Below are 14,824 nucleotides of genomic sequence, written 5' to 3' on the forward strand. Positions count from 1 at the left end.
TGCTTACCTATTTAGTTATCTTTTTCTTCCACTTGTGCCCGTCCTCCCAGAAGCTCAGGATGGGTTACATAAGGACATTCACAATGCAGACATTTCACAAAAACTAAGGACATGACTGGTCATAAGGTAATGGGGTACAAAGGGGGAGATAATTGCTGAAATTTCACAAAGGCTAAGATCCAGATAGGTCATAAAAAGGGGTACATAGGAGGGTGGCAGTCTGTCAGAGTCTCTCAACGTTATTGGCTGTTCCTCCCTATGATCATCTTTTTGAGATGTGTCCTTTTTTTTTAATTCCAATTTATGTAGTCACCTGTTTGGAGAACTGTAATGATTTCTTTTTCCTCTTATTTTTATTTACTTTCCTTTCAAAATGTAGTCCTTTTTTTTTTTCTCTCCAACTTCATGTATTTCCTCCCAGCCTGCCAGCTTCTCCTTTGAGTATTTCCTCATTTTACCAAAGTCAGTAATTCTAACATTCCTGTTGTGATCCTGTTTTGCTTAGGAGCTATGTCAAAACTGTACCATTTTATGGTCACTAGTGCTCAGATGATGACTAACTATACACTGGAGTCAATATCTCTGCCTTTCCCGTACATGTTCCCTCACTACTTGTTTGAACAGAGCTCTGTCAGAGATATCCACTTTTCTCAATTTATTTGACATGTATCAATTGCCTCTATCACAAAACTCAAAGCAATGTACAAACTATCTTTGCTGCTTTTGTATAACCAAATCCCAGATGTTAGATTACACTTTAGCAGAAGTTAATCCCCCTCCCCCCAATGCTGATACACACGCAGATACTTCTAATAATTTCTGAGATATGCTTTAGTAGAATTTTCACAGTAGTAGAATCTTCTCAGAGGATAGATTAATAGATTCCCTCTGGGCACAGCGTCCTTGTTCCAGTATGATAAAGAGGTGGTGAGGTTTAGAGAGCAGGAGGAAGGGGAAGAGGCCCAAGTGCCAGAGAGGATAGCAGGATGATTCTTGCATGAGGTCAGATGGATAAAGGTGAAAACTATAGTCCTCTAATCAAAGAGAGCCATCAGGGTGGTTTAAGCTGCCATGCGGCCCTAGATCATGAGGCTGGACCATGTGGCCAGAGAGCAAGTGGCTAGAAGTGCATTCCAGCAGAGCTACAGCATGACTGAAAACAGTACAAAGGGTCTGCCAGGCACCCACCAAGGTAAGGAGAGTGTGTGTGTGCAAAAGAGAGGCTAATCAGAGCTGAGATTAGCTCTAGGTGGCCGAGGAAAGGGAGCACCTTGAATGACCTTATCAGGCAGAGATCAGAAATGGCCAAGAAGTGAGAAGAGACAAAAGAATCCAGCTTAGCTGAAAGAGAGCAGCGGTCTTACAGAATAAAGAAAAATGGGGAGACCCAATGATCCACAGTGAAAACAATCCACCGATGAAAACCAAAACTGTGGATATAGATGTTCTGGAGATAATTTATTAAACACTGCCATATAAAACCATGAAAATTCAATTAAAAAAGTACAATGATAAAAAATACTGATAAAAATCCAACTGGACCCTACACGGTCCGTGTTTCGGCGAATACGCCTTCCTCAGGGATCCCAACCCTGTCCTGGAGGACCACTAGGCCATTTGGGTTTTCAGGATAGCCCTAATGAATATGCATGAGAGAGATCTGCATATAATGGAGGTGCCAGACATGCAAACCTGCTCCATGCATATTCATTAGGGCTATCCTGAAAACCCAACTAGCCTGGTGGTTCTCCAGGACAGGGTTGGGAACCACTGGTTTAATGCACTTGGATAGTGTTATGCCTCCTACAGCCTTGCCCTGGTTGTAACAGGGCTATAAGATATGCCTTACGTCAGTGGTCTCAAACACGCGGCCCGGGGGCCACATGCGGCCCGCCAGGTACTATTTTGAGGCCCTCAGTATGTTTATCATAATCACAAAAGTAAAATAAAACAATTTCTTGATCATATGTCTCTTTAGCTATAAATTACAATATTATTATTAAAACTTAGCCAAAAGGAAAGATTTGTAAACTATAAAGAGTTTTACTTCATGCAAAATTGACATTAACTGTTTTTTTCTGAGGCCCTCCAAGTACCTACAAATCCAAAATGTGGCCCTGCAAAGGGTTTGAGTTTGAGATCACTGCCTTGCGTGATTCAGTATTGCTTAAGGACCTTAATGCTATAGTTATTTTCTGCCAGGACATGCGAGATAAGCATTATGGGCAATGTAGTCCGAGAGATATTTCAGTTACCACACTCCCAGCTTGCCTATACAAACTGTTTCTATTGGTCTTGTCTGAGGTGTTCTTTGCTCACATGTTTAAAGACAATAGACTTTTTTCAGTCCAATTCTTTATATGTGAGGTTGCAAAACATTGGATCCCTGAGGAAGGCGTATTCGCCGAAACATCTACAGACTGCTTAGAAGTTGACAGGGATAATTTGTATGCTTTACTCTCTCTCTCCCCTTGAACAATCTTGGCTTTCTTCCACCATTATTGAAAAATCTCTATTGCGACATTCTTGACAGTGCTCATGTACAGTATGTGATACACTGAACACTTAGGAAAGAAATTCCTAAATGTTTCATTGTTGAAATTATACTAGACTTACTATAATTCAATCCCTTATAAAAAACTTACAAGCAACATATTGGGCCCAGATTTCTCATGTTTAATACAAAACAAATTATAGTCAAACTTTTATGCCATTTCAGTACCAGCAATGCAAAAATCTCTCCACTGCCAGATATTGTAAAGCAACACAAAAACCTGCAAATCTGCTACTCAAGAAACTGCAGCATCCTGCCGCACTTCCAACTGGGGCTGGTGGCAGCAATTATCATTGGAGGCTGTCAGTAAGCAGAAATAGGGGCCAATTAGAGGGACTTCAAGTATCTGACTCTGGTTTCCCCAGCTTGCAGACAAAGATGCTAGGAACCTTTAGGAAGGGGATGGTAAATGAGACCAAGAATAGTGCAACCTCATTGTGAATATTGCATTCAGTTCTGGTCACCATATCTCAAAATAGATATAGCAGAATTAGAAAAAGTTCAAAGAAGAATAGTTAAAATGATAAAAGAGAATGGAATTCTTCTCATATGAGGAAATGCTAAAGAGGTTAGGGCTCTTCAGCTTGGTAAAGAGATGGCTGAGGAGAGATATGATTGAGGTCTACAAAATCCTGAGTGGTGTAGAATGGGTAAAAATAAATCAATTTTTTACTCTTTCAAAAAGAACAAAGACTAGGGGACACTCAATGAACTTACATGGAAATACTTTTAAAACAAATAGGAGGAACTATTTTTTCACTCAAGAAATTTATAGTTAAACTCTGGAACTCGTTGCCAGAGGATGTGGCAACAGTGGTCCAGAAGGCATTCACAACCTAAGAAACACCTGAAAATACTTAAAAAAAGAACAATTCAGACTCATGGTCCAAGCGCTAATCTTGGGACTTCTGGACTACTCATAACATCCTGTCGTGCCCCACCTACATTTTTTTTTTTTTTTTTTTTTCAAACAGTGCAAAACACAGCTTTCAGACTTATATACGTGCTGAAAATACGATCACATTACCACTGCTTTCCAAGACTCACACTGAATCCCAATACAAGCATGCATACAATTCAAATTCCATTGCACCCTATTGAGAGCCCTAAATGGAACTGGTCCTAGCTATCTAAACAACCACCTAATCAGAAAAAAAAACAACACATCGAGACCAAAGAGAACACAGGCTCTCTTCACCCATCCCCCAGTAAAATGCATACAAAGCAAAAAAATTATATTACTAGCTACTAGTCACCAGAGCAACGAAAATAGACTGCCACATCTCCAAGCTATTGACCAAGACGACTAACTACAAAACATCAAGGAAAGAACTGAAAACTATGCTTTTCAAAAAATTTGTCAAATGATCTAACTAAACCTTATAAAATCCTTCCCCAGATCCCATCGCTCATGCTATCCATCAATTTTTGTAAGCTCATTCTATCTGTTCAATTTTATAAGCTCCATGAGAATGCCCAGACCAATTTTTTTTGTAAACTGCCTAGAACTGAAAGGTATTGGCGGAATAGAAAACAGTAATGTAATATCTGTGTTTAAGAAAAGGTTTGGACAAGTTCTTGAAGGAAAAATCCATAGTCTGCTATTGAGATAGACATGGGGAAAGCCAGTGTTTGCTTGCCCTGGAATTGGTTGCATGGATAGTTGCTACCGTGTTTCCTAGAAAATAAAACACTGTCTTATATTAATTTTGGGCCCAAAAAAGGCACTAGGTCTTATTTTTTTTCATGTACAATGATCATCTCTCTCTTCCTCTCCTCCACCCCAATTCTTCCTATTTCCTTTCTCTCCCCCATATGTGCAGCATATTCCTTCCCTCTCACCCATCCCCTTGTGCAGCAGAACCCTTGAAGCTTCTATCCCTCCCTCCTTCCCATCACTTGTGTAGCATCTTTTTATCCCTCCCATCCCCCTACCCCCCGCTGCCAGATGAGAGGTGGGGGAGGAGTGTTGCAGGAGGAGGGTTGGGGAACTGGGAAAAAAGGGAGTAGCACTTTGAAGAGTGTGGGAGACGGGAGGGCAGGAAGACAGCATTGCCACATGAGGGCTGGTGGGATCAAGGGGAGAGGGGTTGGGAGCAGTGTTGCCAGATGAGGGGTGGGGGTGCTGGGAGGAAAGGGTACAGGGAGGTGGAGTGAGAAGCAATGTTGCCAGATGAGAGGAAGGGGAGCAGCGCTTTGAGGAGTGTGGGAGCCGAGGGGGAGCAGTGCTATTGGATGAAGAGTAGGAGAGGGAGGTAGTGCTCCTATTTGGGGGAGGGGGGCGATGGGAGCTAGGGGAGCCAGCCAGCGCTGCCTGGCTCTCTCACCTGCGGCGCTGATGAGATGTTGTTGAGTAGGCGGTTCAGCTCCTGGACCTGGTCCAACAGCCCCGGCAGAGACAGAGCGGCTGAGCGAAGCGAACCAGACACTGGCTCAGCACTGCACTGCCATTTGCCACCTCTTCAAACTGCTGCTGACAGGCGAGGTTCAGGTCCAGCAGCTCCAACGCCTCTGGAAGTTTGGACCAGTCGTCGCTCGCGCACATAAGAACATAAGAATTGCTGCTGCTGGGTCAGACCAGTGGTCCATCGTGCCCAGCAGTCCGCTCACGCGGCAGCCCCCAGGTCAAAGACCAGTGCTCTAAATGAGTCCAGCCTCACCGGCGTACGTTTCAGTTTATCAGGAACTTGTCCAACTTTGTCTTGAATCCCTGGAGGGTGTTTTTCCCTATGACAGACTCTGGAAGAGCGTTCCAGTTTTCTACCACTTCTGGGTGAAGAAGAACAAGTGGACAGATGCTTGTTTCCCCACCTAGATGAGCTATACAGAGTTTGTCTTTTAAAGACTGTGTTTGATTGGGTTACAGTTTATCTAATTTTGGGCTACCAATCCTGTTTAAAATTTGACAACACTGTTCAGAAGCAGCAGGTTTTGTGAAGATTTGAGAGAAGAAGCTTTTTGTCTCTTTTCCCCTAGCATTATGGGTGCAGGATGAATGTCTTGGTGAATTCTAATCTTTTTTTCTCTTGCCCCTTGGCCTGTTGTGTTCCCAAGGGTTCTATTCTATCCAGGCTTTGTTCAGTTGTTACCCTTCTCTTTTGGTAACTCTCATAACAGAGTTTTGGGATAGCAGCTGATATTCAGTTTGTGGCTTGTATGTATCTGGAGAAATTGAACTCATGTTGAGGTAGATGGCTGATTCTTATCTCACAGTAGTGAACATGCAGGAAGATTGCGAAGATCTGCAACGTGACATAAACACGCTTGAAAAATGGGCTGCGATATGGCAAATAAGGTTCAACATGGATAAGTGTAAGGTGATGCATGTCGGTAACAAAAATCTTATATACGAATACAGGATGTCTGGGGCATTACTTGGAGAGAGACCACCCAGGAAAGAGACTTGGGAGTGCAAGGTTGATGAAGCCATCTGCGCAATGTGCGGCAGCGGTGAAAAGGGTGAATAGGATGCTAGGAATGATTAAGGGGATCACAAACAGATCGGAGAAGGTTATCATGCCGCTGTACCAGGCCATGGTATGCTCTCACCTGGAATACTGCGTCCAACATTGGTCGCTGTACATGAAGAAGGACACAGTACTACTCAAAAGGGTCCAGCGAAGAGCCACTAACATGGTTAAGGGGCTGGAGGAGTTGCCGTACAGCGAGAGATTAGAGAAATTGGGCCTCTTCTCCCTTGAAAAGAGGAGACTGAGATGGGACGTGATAGAAACATTCAAGATAATGAAGGAAATAGACTTAGTAGATAAAGATAGGTTGTTCACCCTCTCCAAGGTAGAAAGAACAAGAGAGCACTCTCTAAAGTTAAAAGAGGATAGATTCCGTACAAACGTAAGGAAGTTCTTCTTCACCCAGAGAGTGGTGGAAAACTAGAATGCTCTTCCAGAGGCTGTTATAGGGGAAAACACCCTTCAGGGATTCAAGACAAGGTTAGACAAGTTCATGCTGAACCAGAACGTACACAGGTAAGGCTAGACTCAATTAGGGCACTGATCTTTGACCTAAGGGCCACCACGGAAGCGGACTGCTGGGCACGATGGACCACTGGTCTGACCCAGCAGCGGCAATTCTTATGTTCAAATTGAGCCTGAACCTTCTAGGAATCTGTATCGCTTCAGATTTAACATATAACATAGTAGATGACGGCAGATAAAGATCCGAATGGTCCATCCAGTCTGCCCAACCTGATTCAATTTAAATTTTTTTTTTTTTTTTCTTCTTAGCTATTTCTGGGCAAGAATCCAAAGCTTTACCCGGTACTATGCTTGGGTTCCAACTGCCGAAATCTCTGCTCATCTACACCCTCCCAGCCATTGAAGCCCTCCCCTGCCCATCCTCCACCAAACGGCCATACACAGACACAGACCATGCAAGTCTGCCCAGTAACTGGCCTTAGTTCAATATTTAATATTATTTTCTGATTCTAAATCTTCTGTGTTCATCCCACGCTTCTTTGAACTCAGTCACAGTTTTACACTCCACCACCTCTCTCGGGAGCGCATTCCAGGCATCCACCACCCTCTCCGTAAAGTAGAATTTCCTAACATTGCCCCTGAATCTACCACCCCTCAACCTCAAATTATGTCCTCTGGTTTTACCATTTTCCTTTCTCAGGAAAAGATTTTGTTCTACGTTAATACCCTTTAAGTATTTGAACTTCTGAATCATATCTCCCCTGTCTCTCCTTTCCGCTAGGGTATACATATTCAGGGCTTCCAGTCTCTCCTCATACGTCTTCTGGCGCAAGCCTCCTATCATTTTCGTCGCCCTCCTCTGGACCGCCTCAAGTCTTCTTACATCTTTCGCCAGATACGGTCTCCAAAACTGAACACAATAATTTTGGAAGAGACATGGCTCCCACTCTTTCCCCCATTATTTCTGCTGCTCCTTTCCTTCTCAACAAAGTAGTTACCATACTTGTATCCTTTGCCATATATTTCAATATTTGTTAAAAAAGAAAAAAAAAAAATCTTTCCTTGACTTGTGGAAAAATTGATCGGTGCACTTCTCTCTATGGTGGTTTCGAGTTCTCTTCTCTCAATCTGTCTTTAACTAGTCCAAAATAAAGACGTAAAACTTCTGTAAAAAGATCAGGATTCTAGTGGATTTGCACTGGCATCTTGCTAAAAAAGTAAATATTCTAATTTTAACCCAGAATGCCATTTTTTAGGCCATTCCCAAGTATCCCCTGGGTCTTCTTACTAACTTAGGTCCTCCAAACAGAGGCTGATGCAGAAAGCTACCACATGGTTACCGTGGGTTGTACTTGCACATTATGGGCTAAGCAATTCAGAGAGGGATTGCTGCACACTGCATTTAAATCAATGAGACCATTAAGGATTCCATTGCAATGCACAGAAGGAAACCCTGGCTTTTGACATGCATACAATGCAAGAATTTATTTTACCAGGTCCAGGGTAGCATAGGATTGGTTGAGAGGATTTCACGCACTCTTTACAATTCAGATTCTTAATTTTTCTTTTTTTTACCCACAGCTTTACCTGCAGCTTTAAATCAAAGATGGGAGGTAACGGTTCTAATGTGTGCATGTCTGAACAAAAAGCAAAAGTGATAGCTGAAGAAATATTAGCTTTGTAAATGTTCCATCTGCAATAAATTTTTGCAAGGCTAATATTTACCATATGCATAGGAGAACAATCACAGATGCATGTGTGCTGATTAATGCAAGTTCTGTGCGTAACATTAGATTTCTGCATGGTTTAGTTTTAAGCTTGCGATAGAAGCCTCATGCACAGCCCGAGTCAATTGACTATCCTGCCGCCTACAAAAATTAAGCTGAGAATTTGTGCATTGCTTTCAAACTTCATTTCAGATTATCTCAGATCTGAGTCATTGTACATTTAATTTTAAAATGATTAAAAGATGTGAAATTTTCACATTAGGTGTAATTAATGTGCTTTGAAGGGTCTTAATGTGTGTTAATTGCTTTTTAATGTACTGTATACTGTTGCCAAAACTTGGCTTTTCAAATAGGTCTCTTTGGAGGCTATTGTGCTGAGCATCACCATTAAAACAAAAATCACTCCTACCACATTGTATGTTTTTTTTACTGTGGTGTCGGAGCTTTGTGCATTCGGCCCACAATTATTTCCTGCATCAAAGACTTCAAAGGCAAGTTAATACATGAGCAGAGAGCAAGGCAAAAGGTGGATTGGAGGGAGCAATTCTGCAAAAAACCAAAACTAATATGTTATTGCTACTGTGTAAAACTGTGAGCTGTTCTGATGGTTGAAAGCATATAAATGTTTTTCAATAAATTAATGAAATGTGGCCATTCACGTTTCTTTGGACTGCAGAATAAATGATTCTGTTCAGGTAAATGTCCTGACCCAGTGAATCTCCTTGTAGGTACAGACTGTTTCAATGAATTCCTAAGCCAATAGAAGCCGACACAGGCTCTATATGGTGCAAAGTTAAAACACAACCGGGTCAGTTTTAAAAAGTATTTATAGCCAGATAACAGTGCATGCTATCCAGAAAAGTGCTACTAATTATGATATTCAGAGTCACTATCCAGACAGTGAGCAAAACTGAGGGCAATAGGTGCAAGTATAAAGTTAAACAAGACACCAGTATGGTAGAAGTCTACTTCATTGGTAAAATGTCTCGCGTAGCACTTTCATTTTGAATCCTGCAGTTTGAATCCTGACTCTGCATTTCCATTGTTCTGGCATTCACAGATTTTTATCATTTAATTTTAGCCTTTGCCGAAATGTAGCTGTGTTGGGCTTGCTAGTCCAAGATGGGTTTCTATGCATGAGACGATTTTATCAATAATAGACTTGTTTGACTTCATACCAGGCCCTGTCACCCTCGATCTTGCTCTTCCTTTTTCCCTGCACTAACCGGATGGTGCCTCTGCACTATTTAGTGGCACTAGGATGGAGCGTAGGCAGAGCCAGGGTGATCCTGGAATTTATCTAGATAATGGCAATTAATATTTAACAGTTTGGGGCCTGATATTGAAAAGGACTTATGCTCCTAAATGTGGGGTCCTTATCCTAACGGGCATTAAAAAATGGGCTTAGCATGCTTTAACATAGGACTTTCCCGTGTGTTAAGCCTATTTTAACGCTGCCATTAAAAAGGGTCTGCTTTTTTTTGCAGCTCCCATGCTGATGATTTTTCCCATGCTATGTGCTCCTGCTTTAATTTAGGAGGAAATTCTGTAAATGGCATCTAAAAAGTTAGGTGCCTATCACATTTAGGCGCCTATTACAGAATCATGCCAAATTAAAACTTAGGCGCCTGCAACGTAGGCCAGGATTTTAAAGCCTAAGTCCTTTAGAGAATCGTACCTAACAGTGCCTGAGTCCTTCTCTTTCTCCAAATATGTCTACTTTGGAGTTAGGCACTGCAAGGTACCTATCTTTTGTAGAATCGCGCCTGAGAAGATAAGCCCCTATCACCCAATTACATTTTTATTTTTTTCACTTATGAGCTTGTTAAAGCTTATAATTGAAGCCAATTTACTGATTAAGTTAGGCGCCTAACTTTAGACACCTCTTTATTTAGGCGCCTGTCTTTAAGCACTTCATAGAATTTCCCCCTTAGTGCATGCTAATGTGAATGCACTAGCTCAGTGGTTCTCAAACTGTGAGCTGCGTCTCCCTGGGGAGCCACAAATTATTCTTATATTAGACATTTTTTTTTTACAACAGTGTTTCTCAACACACGGTACCAAGCTGCTTGTTGGGGGTACACAGTAGTGCTGCCCGAGTCATTTGAATCGATTCACCAATTCACTTTGGTGAATCAGTTTGAATGGATTTGTTTCTTCTGGGTCAAAGCAGAAGCAGCAGCTCCTGGCCTGCCCGCTGGGGCCTTCCCTCTGCCATGTCACTGATGATGCAGCAGAGGGAAGCCCTAAGCAGCCTGTTGACTGCTGCTGTTTAGGTTGGAGGTGGAGGGGAGGGGGTGAATCAGCATTGAGGTTGGGGGGGGGGCAAATCAGCATTGAATTGAAGGCTAGGAGGGTGAATCAGCATCAAATTTCATTGTGGTATCGGCAGCAATTCCTACATGCTACTTGCCACTGATGCAGCAGAGGGGAGACTTCTGGGTTATTGGCAGACAGCATGTGAGAGTCACTGCTGATACCATGACCCAAAGAAGCAAGCCTTGGAGGACAGGGAAGGAGGGGAAGGATATCTGATTGCACAGGAGGAGGAAAGAGGTAAAAGGGAGAAAATCTAGTGTCACAGGAGGAGGGTGAGAATAAGGAAAGATGGGGGAGTAGAGGGATACATGCACGATGAGGGGAGAAGATGAAATTGCAAATAATGGAAGAGAGGAATGGAGAGATGATACATGGAGGGGATAGAGAGATATGACACATGGCACAAGGAAGTGAGAGAGAGAGGTGTTGGAAATGGGGATAGATGAAAGGGAGAGATACACAGGAGGTGGAAGGGGAGAAGGAGGGAGATATTGGATCCAGGAGCAGAATGAAGTGATGGAGAGATGCACAGAATTCTGCCAGGAGTAATCAAAGAGGTTGAAAGGTGTGAGAGGGAGAAATGTTGGATATGGTGGTAGAGAAGGAACAGAGGGACAGATTGAAGGGGATGCAAGGGGGAGGAATGTTGGATATAGTGATGGAAGGAGAGATGTGTCATGGTGTTGGAGAGGGGTGATAGAAGGAGAAATGGGCATGGGGCTGGTGGGCAGTTGTGAAAAATGTTGCACATGATCCGGGGGATGAGAGAGGGTGAAATGTTGGATGTGGCAGTAGAGGAGCTGGGAGAGATTTGCACCCTGGATCTCTCTCTCTCTCTTTTTCCCCACTCCCTTTGCAGCAAGGGAGAGAATGAGAGACAGACAGATGGACAGTGAGAGAGAGAGGGAGACATTTTGCCAGTGGGGTGGAGGAGAGAGGAAGAAAAGCTGGACTCTTGGAGGGACAGAGAGAGATGTTGGTTGGGGAAGGGAATGAGGTCTGGAGGAGAGGAAGCATGCAGGAGGCAGAAAGAAATATTGGATGCACAGTCAAAAGGAAGTGCAACCAGAGATTCATGAAATCACCAGACAACAAATGTAGAAAAAATGATTTTATTTTAAATTTAGTGATCGAAGTTTGTCAGTTTTGAGAATTTATATCTACTGTCTATATTTTGCTCTATATTTTTCTATATTTGTTACTGAGGTGACATTGCATATTTTAAAATCATCTGCCTTGACCTCTTTGAAAAACAAATCCAAATATAAATTATAATTAACATTTTCTCTGCGTTCAGTGTGCTTTGTGTTTTTTATTTTGTTGTTACCATTATTTATTAATAATATTATATTGTGTGTATATGAAAAATGGATGGAAGAAATTGCATTACAGTTAGAAGTATTATTATGGGGGTGGGAGTTGATATTTGTTAGATTTAGAGGGTACTTGGCTTGAAGAAATTGAGAAAGTCTGTATTAGATTACAGAACTATCGTTTGACCTAAGGAGCCGTGGAAAAATTTTGAACTATTAAGTGCTCCTTTTACAAAGGTGTGTTAGGGCCTTAACGCGTGGAATAGCACTCGCTAGACCTTAACGCCAGCATTGAGCTGGCGTTAGTTCTAGAAGCGTAGCGCGGGTTTAGCGCGCGCTAAAATCCTGCGTGCACTAAAAACGCTAGCGCACCTTAGTAAAAGGAGCCCTAAGTGAGCCGTGAACAGAAAAAGTTTGGGAACCACTGCACTAATTCACTAATGTTTCCCTGCCCATGATGTGCCCCGTCCCAAAAAATGATTTAAATAGAATGTAATCAGTGTGCTGACAGTCAAATTACAGTGAAACACTTAGGCCCTGTTTTGCTAAGGTGCACTAACTGATTAGCGCACGCTAATTGAATTAGCTCGTGCTAAACGCTAACGCGGGCATGTTAGTCTATGGACGCATTAGCGATTAGCGCACCTTAGTAAAACAGGGGGTTAAACTTGTGGTAAGCTTTTTGTCCTGTGTTAAGTAAAGGGGCTGAACTCTGGAATCTTCTTCCAGTCATGATACAAGACATTAAGAATTATATGTCTTTTTGTCAAAGTTTAAAGACCTGACTTTTTAAGAAATATCTGGACATCTTATTAATTTTGGTACATGATGTCTTTGGTCCAGAATATTTTGGTATGAGGAAAATTGTCTTACCCTCCCTTTTATTAAGCTGCGCTGCCAAGCAGCGCGAGTTCAATACTGAGCCACCCATTCTAGTCCTATGGACGGCTTGGCATTTAGCTCACGTAACCCAGCAGTAAAGCTTGATAAAAGAGGGGGGGTGTTATATAAGTGAAGTGTATGCTGTTTCTGCCTTTAAGATCTATTCTTGCCTATCCCTGCTACTGTTTAAAGATGTATCTTAGTAGTTTTAACATACAGCGGTACCTTGGTTTACGAGAATAATTCGTTCCAGAAGCATGCTCGTAATTCAAAGTACTCGTATATCAAAGCAAATGTCCCCATAGGCCACAATGTAAACTGAAACAATTCGTTCCACAACCAAGGTTTACTATGGTGGCCCAGGAGTGGGTACCTGCCTGTGGGTGCTGCAGAACTTGTAGCGTGGTGGCTTCCTTTCCCCGGGGTCCCCGTGCGGCTCTCCCCCCTCTTCGGCCGATGCCTATTCCGTTCACCAGCACTTCCCAGCTTCTGATTCAAGCTGGCCGCCATCCTTCTGACGCATGTGCAGGACCTCTGAACTCCCCCGTCAGGCCGGCGCTGCTCCAACAACACGCGCACCATGTACAAGCACGCAGGACGTCCTGCGTGCTTGTACATAGTGTGCTGCTTGTTAGAGCAGCGCTGGCTTGAAGGGGGAGTTCAGAGGTCCTGCGCATGTGTCTGGAGGATGGCTGGCTTGAATCAGAAGCAGGGAGGCGCTGGTGAACGGAATAGGCATTGGCCAAAGAGGGAGGAGAGCCGCACAGGGACCCCGGGGAAAAGAAGCCACCACGCTACAAGGGCTGCAGCACCCACAGGCAGGTACCTACCCTTGGGCCACCATAGTGAGAGCTCGTGTAGCGAATCAAGTTTCAAGTTTTATTGAATTTGATAAATCGCCTATTTTGTACTAAGCGAGCAACAATTAAAAAAGAAATGCTATACATAGCTTTAAAAGAGGTACATAAAAACTTCAGACAGACAATACTGACAAACTAGAGAAACAATGGGAAGGGATAAAGTAGGTTAAAGTTACATATTGCGTTTCTCGGAGGAGAAGAAAGTGAAAATATGGTAGAGGAAAAAACATTAGGGTTGGGGGTTTAGAGAGTCATATTGAGAGAAGTTGAGAAAAAAAGAAAGAGGGATTATTTAAAATTGCTGATTAAAAAATTAAAAATAATAATAAGTGAGAAGGTTTTAAATATTAAAAGAAGTTTTAAAAAGGAAAGTTTTTAGGTTAGATTTAAATAAGTTCAGGTCAACACTTGTTTTGCGAGACAAAAGTTTGCTGAGTGTTTTGCTCGTCTTGCAAAACACTCGCAAACCAAGGTTCCACTGTACTGATTTATTTGTATCACTGTAATTTCTTTGAGATACTTATTAGCTATGATTGTACTGTATTTATTTTCTATTTTGTATTCCACTTAGGATATTGTTTGAGTAGTTTGGATATTGTAATGTTCAGCTATGCCGACGACATCACTAGTGTAATGCCCTTTAACTCAATTCTATCTCAGATCACCACTAAAATTGAAAATATAATGAAACAGATGTCTATTTGGATGCAGCAATTTAAACTTAAACTCAATCCTGACAAAACTAAATTTTTCATGGCATCTCTTAGTAAAACTCTTCCTGAATCCTCCATTAGTATAAATTCAACTACATATACAATTCATTCAACGATCAAAATATTAGGAGTTGTTCTAGATCAGTATCTCACCATGAAGACTCAGATAGACGCAGCAGTACGTAAAAGTTATTTCACCTTATGGAGGTTACGAGCAATTAAATCCTATTTTGAATTTGCTGCTTTTCGACTATTAGTACAGTCACTATTACTGAGTCTTCTTGATTACTGCAATATTGTCTATTTGACAATCACTAAGAAAGAATTAGAGAGACTGATACTAATACAGAACACAGCGGTCAGGCTGATTTACGGCCTGAAGAAATATGACCATGCCGCATCCTATTACTGTGAATTACATTGGCTTCTAATGGAATCTCGGGTGCTGTTTAAGCCGGGTTGTTTTTGCTACAAAGTATGTATGGATCAGCTCCTCCTTATTTGGTCAATAGATTTTCCTT

At 42.2% G+C, this 14,824-nt stretch overlaps 1 protein-coding gene across 3 annotated transcripts in view; it reads left to right on the plus strand.

The window, feature by feature from the left end:
* Positions 1 to 14,824, plus strand: part of SH3BP1 (SH3 domain binding protein 1) — a 157,612-nt gene that overhangs the window by 35,655 nt on the left and 107,133 nt on the right. The window contains exon 2 of one of the 3 annotated variants that reach the window (XM_033929915.1): positions 8,071 to 8,102. The exons of the other annotated variants lie outside the window; for them this stretch is intronic. The gene's annotated coding sequence lies outside the window, so the exon portion shown is untranslated. The remainder of the gene's footprint in view (positions 1 to 8,070; positions 8,103 to 14,824) is intronic. 3 annotated transcript variants of the gene reach the window in all.

This window comes from Geotrypetes seraphini, chromosome 2, assembly GCF_902459505.1.
Source record: "Geotrypetes seraphini chromosome 2, aGeoSer1.1, whole genome shotgun sequence".
In the NCBI taxonomy this organism is placed as follows: domain Eukaryota; kingdom Metazoa; phylum Chordata; class Amphibia; order Gymnophiona; family Dermophiidae; genus Geotrypetes; species Geotrypetes seraphini.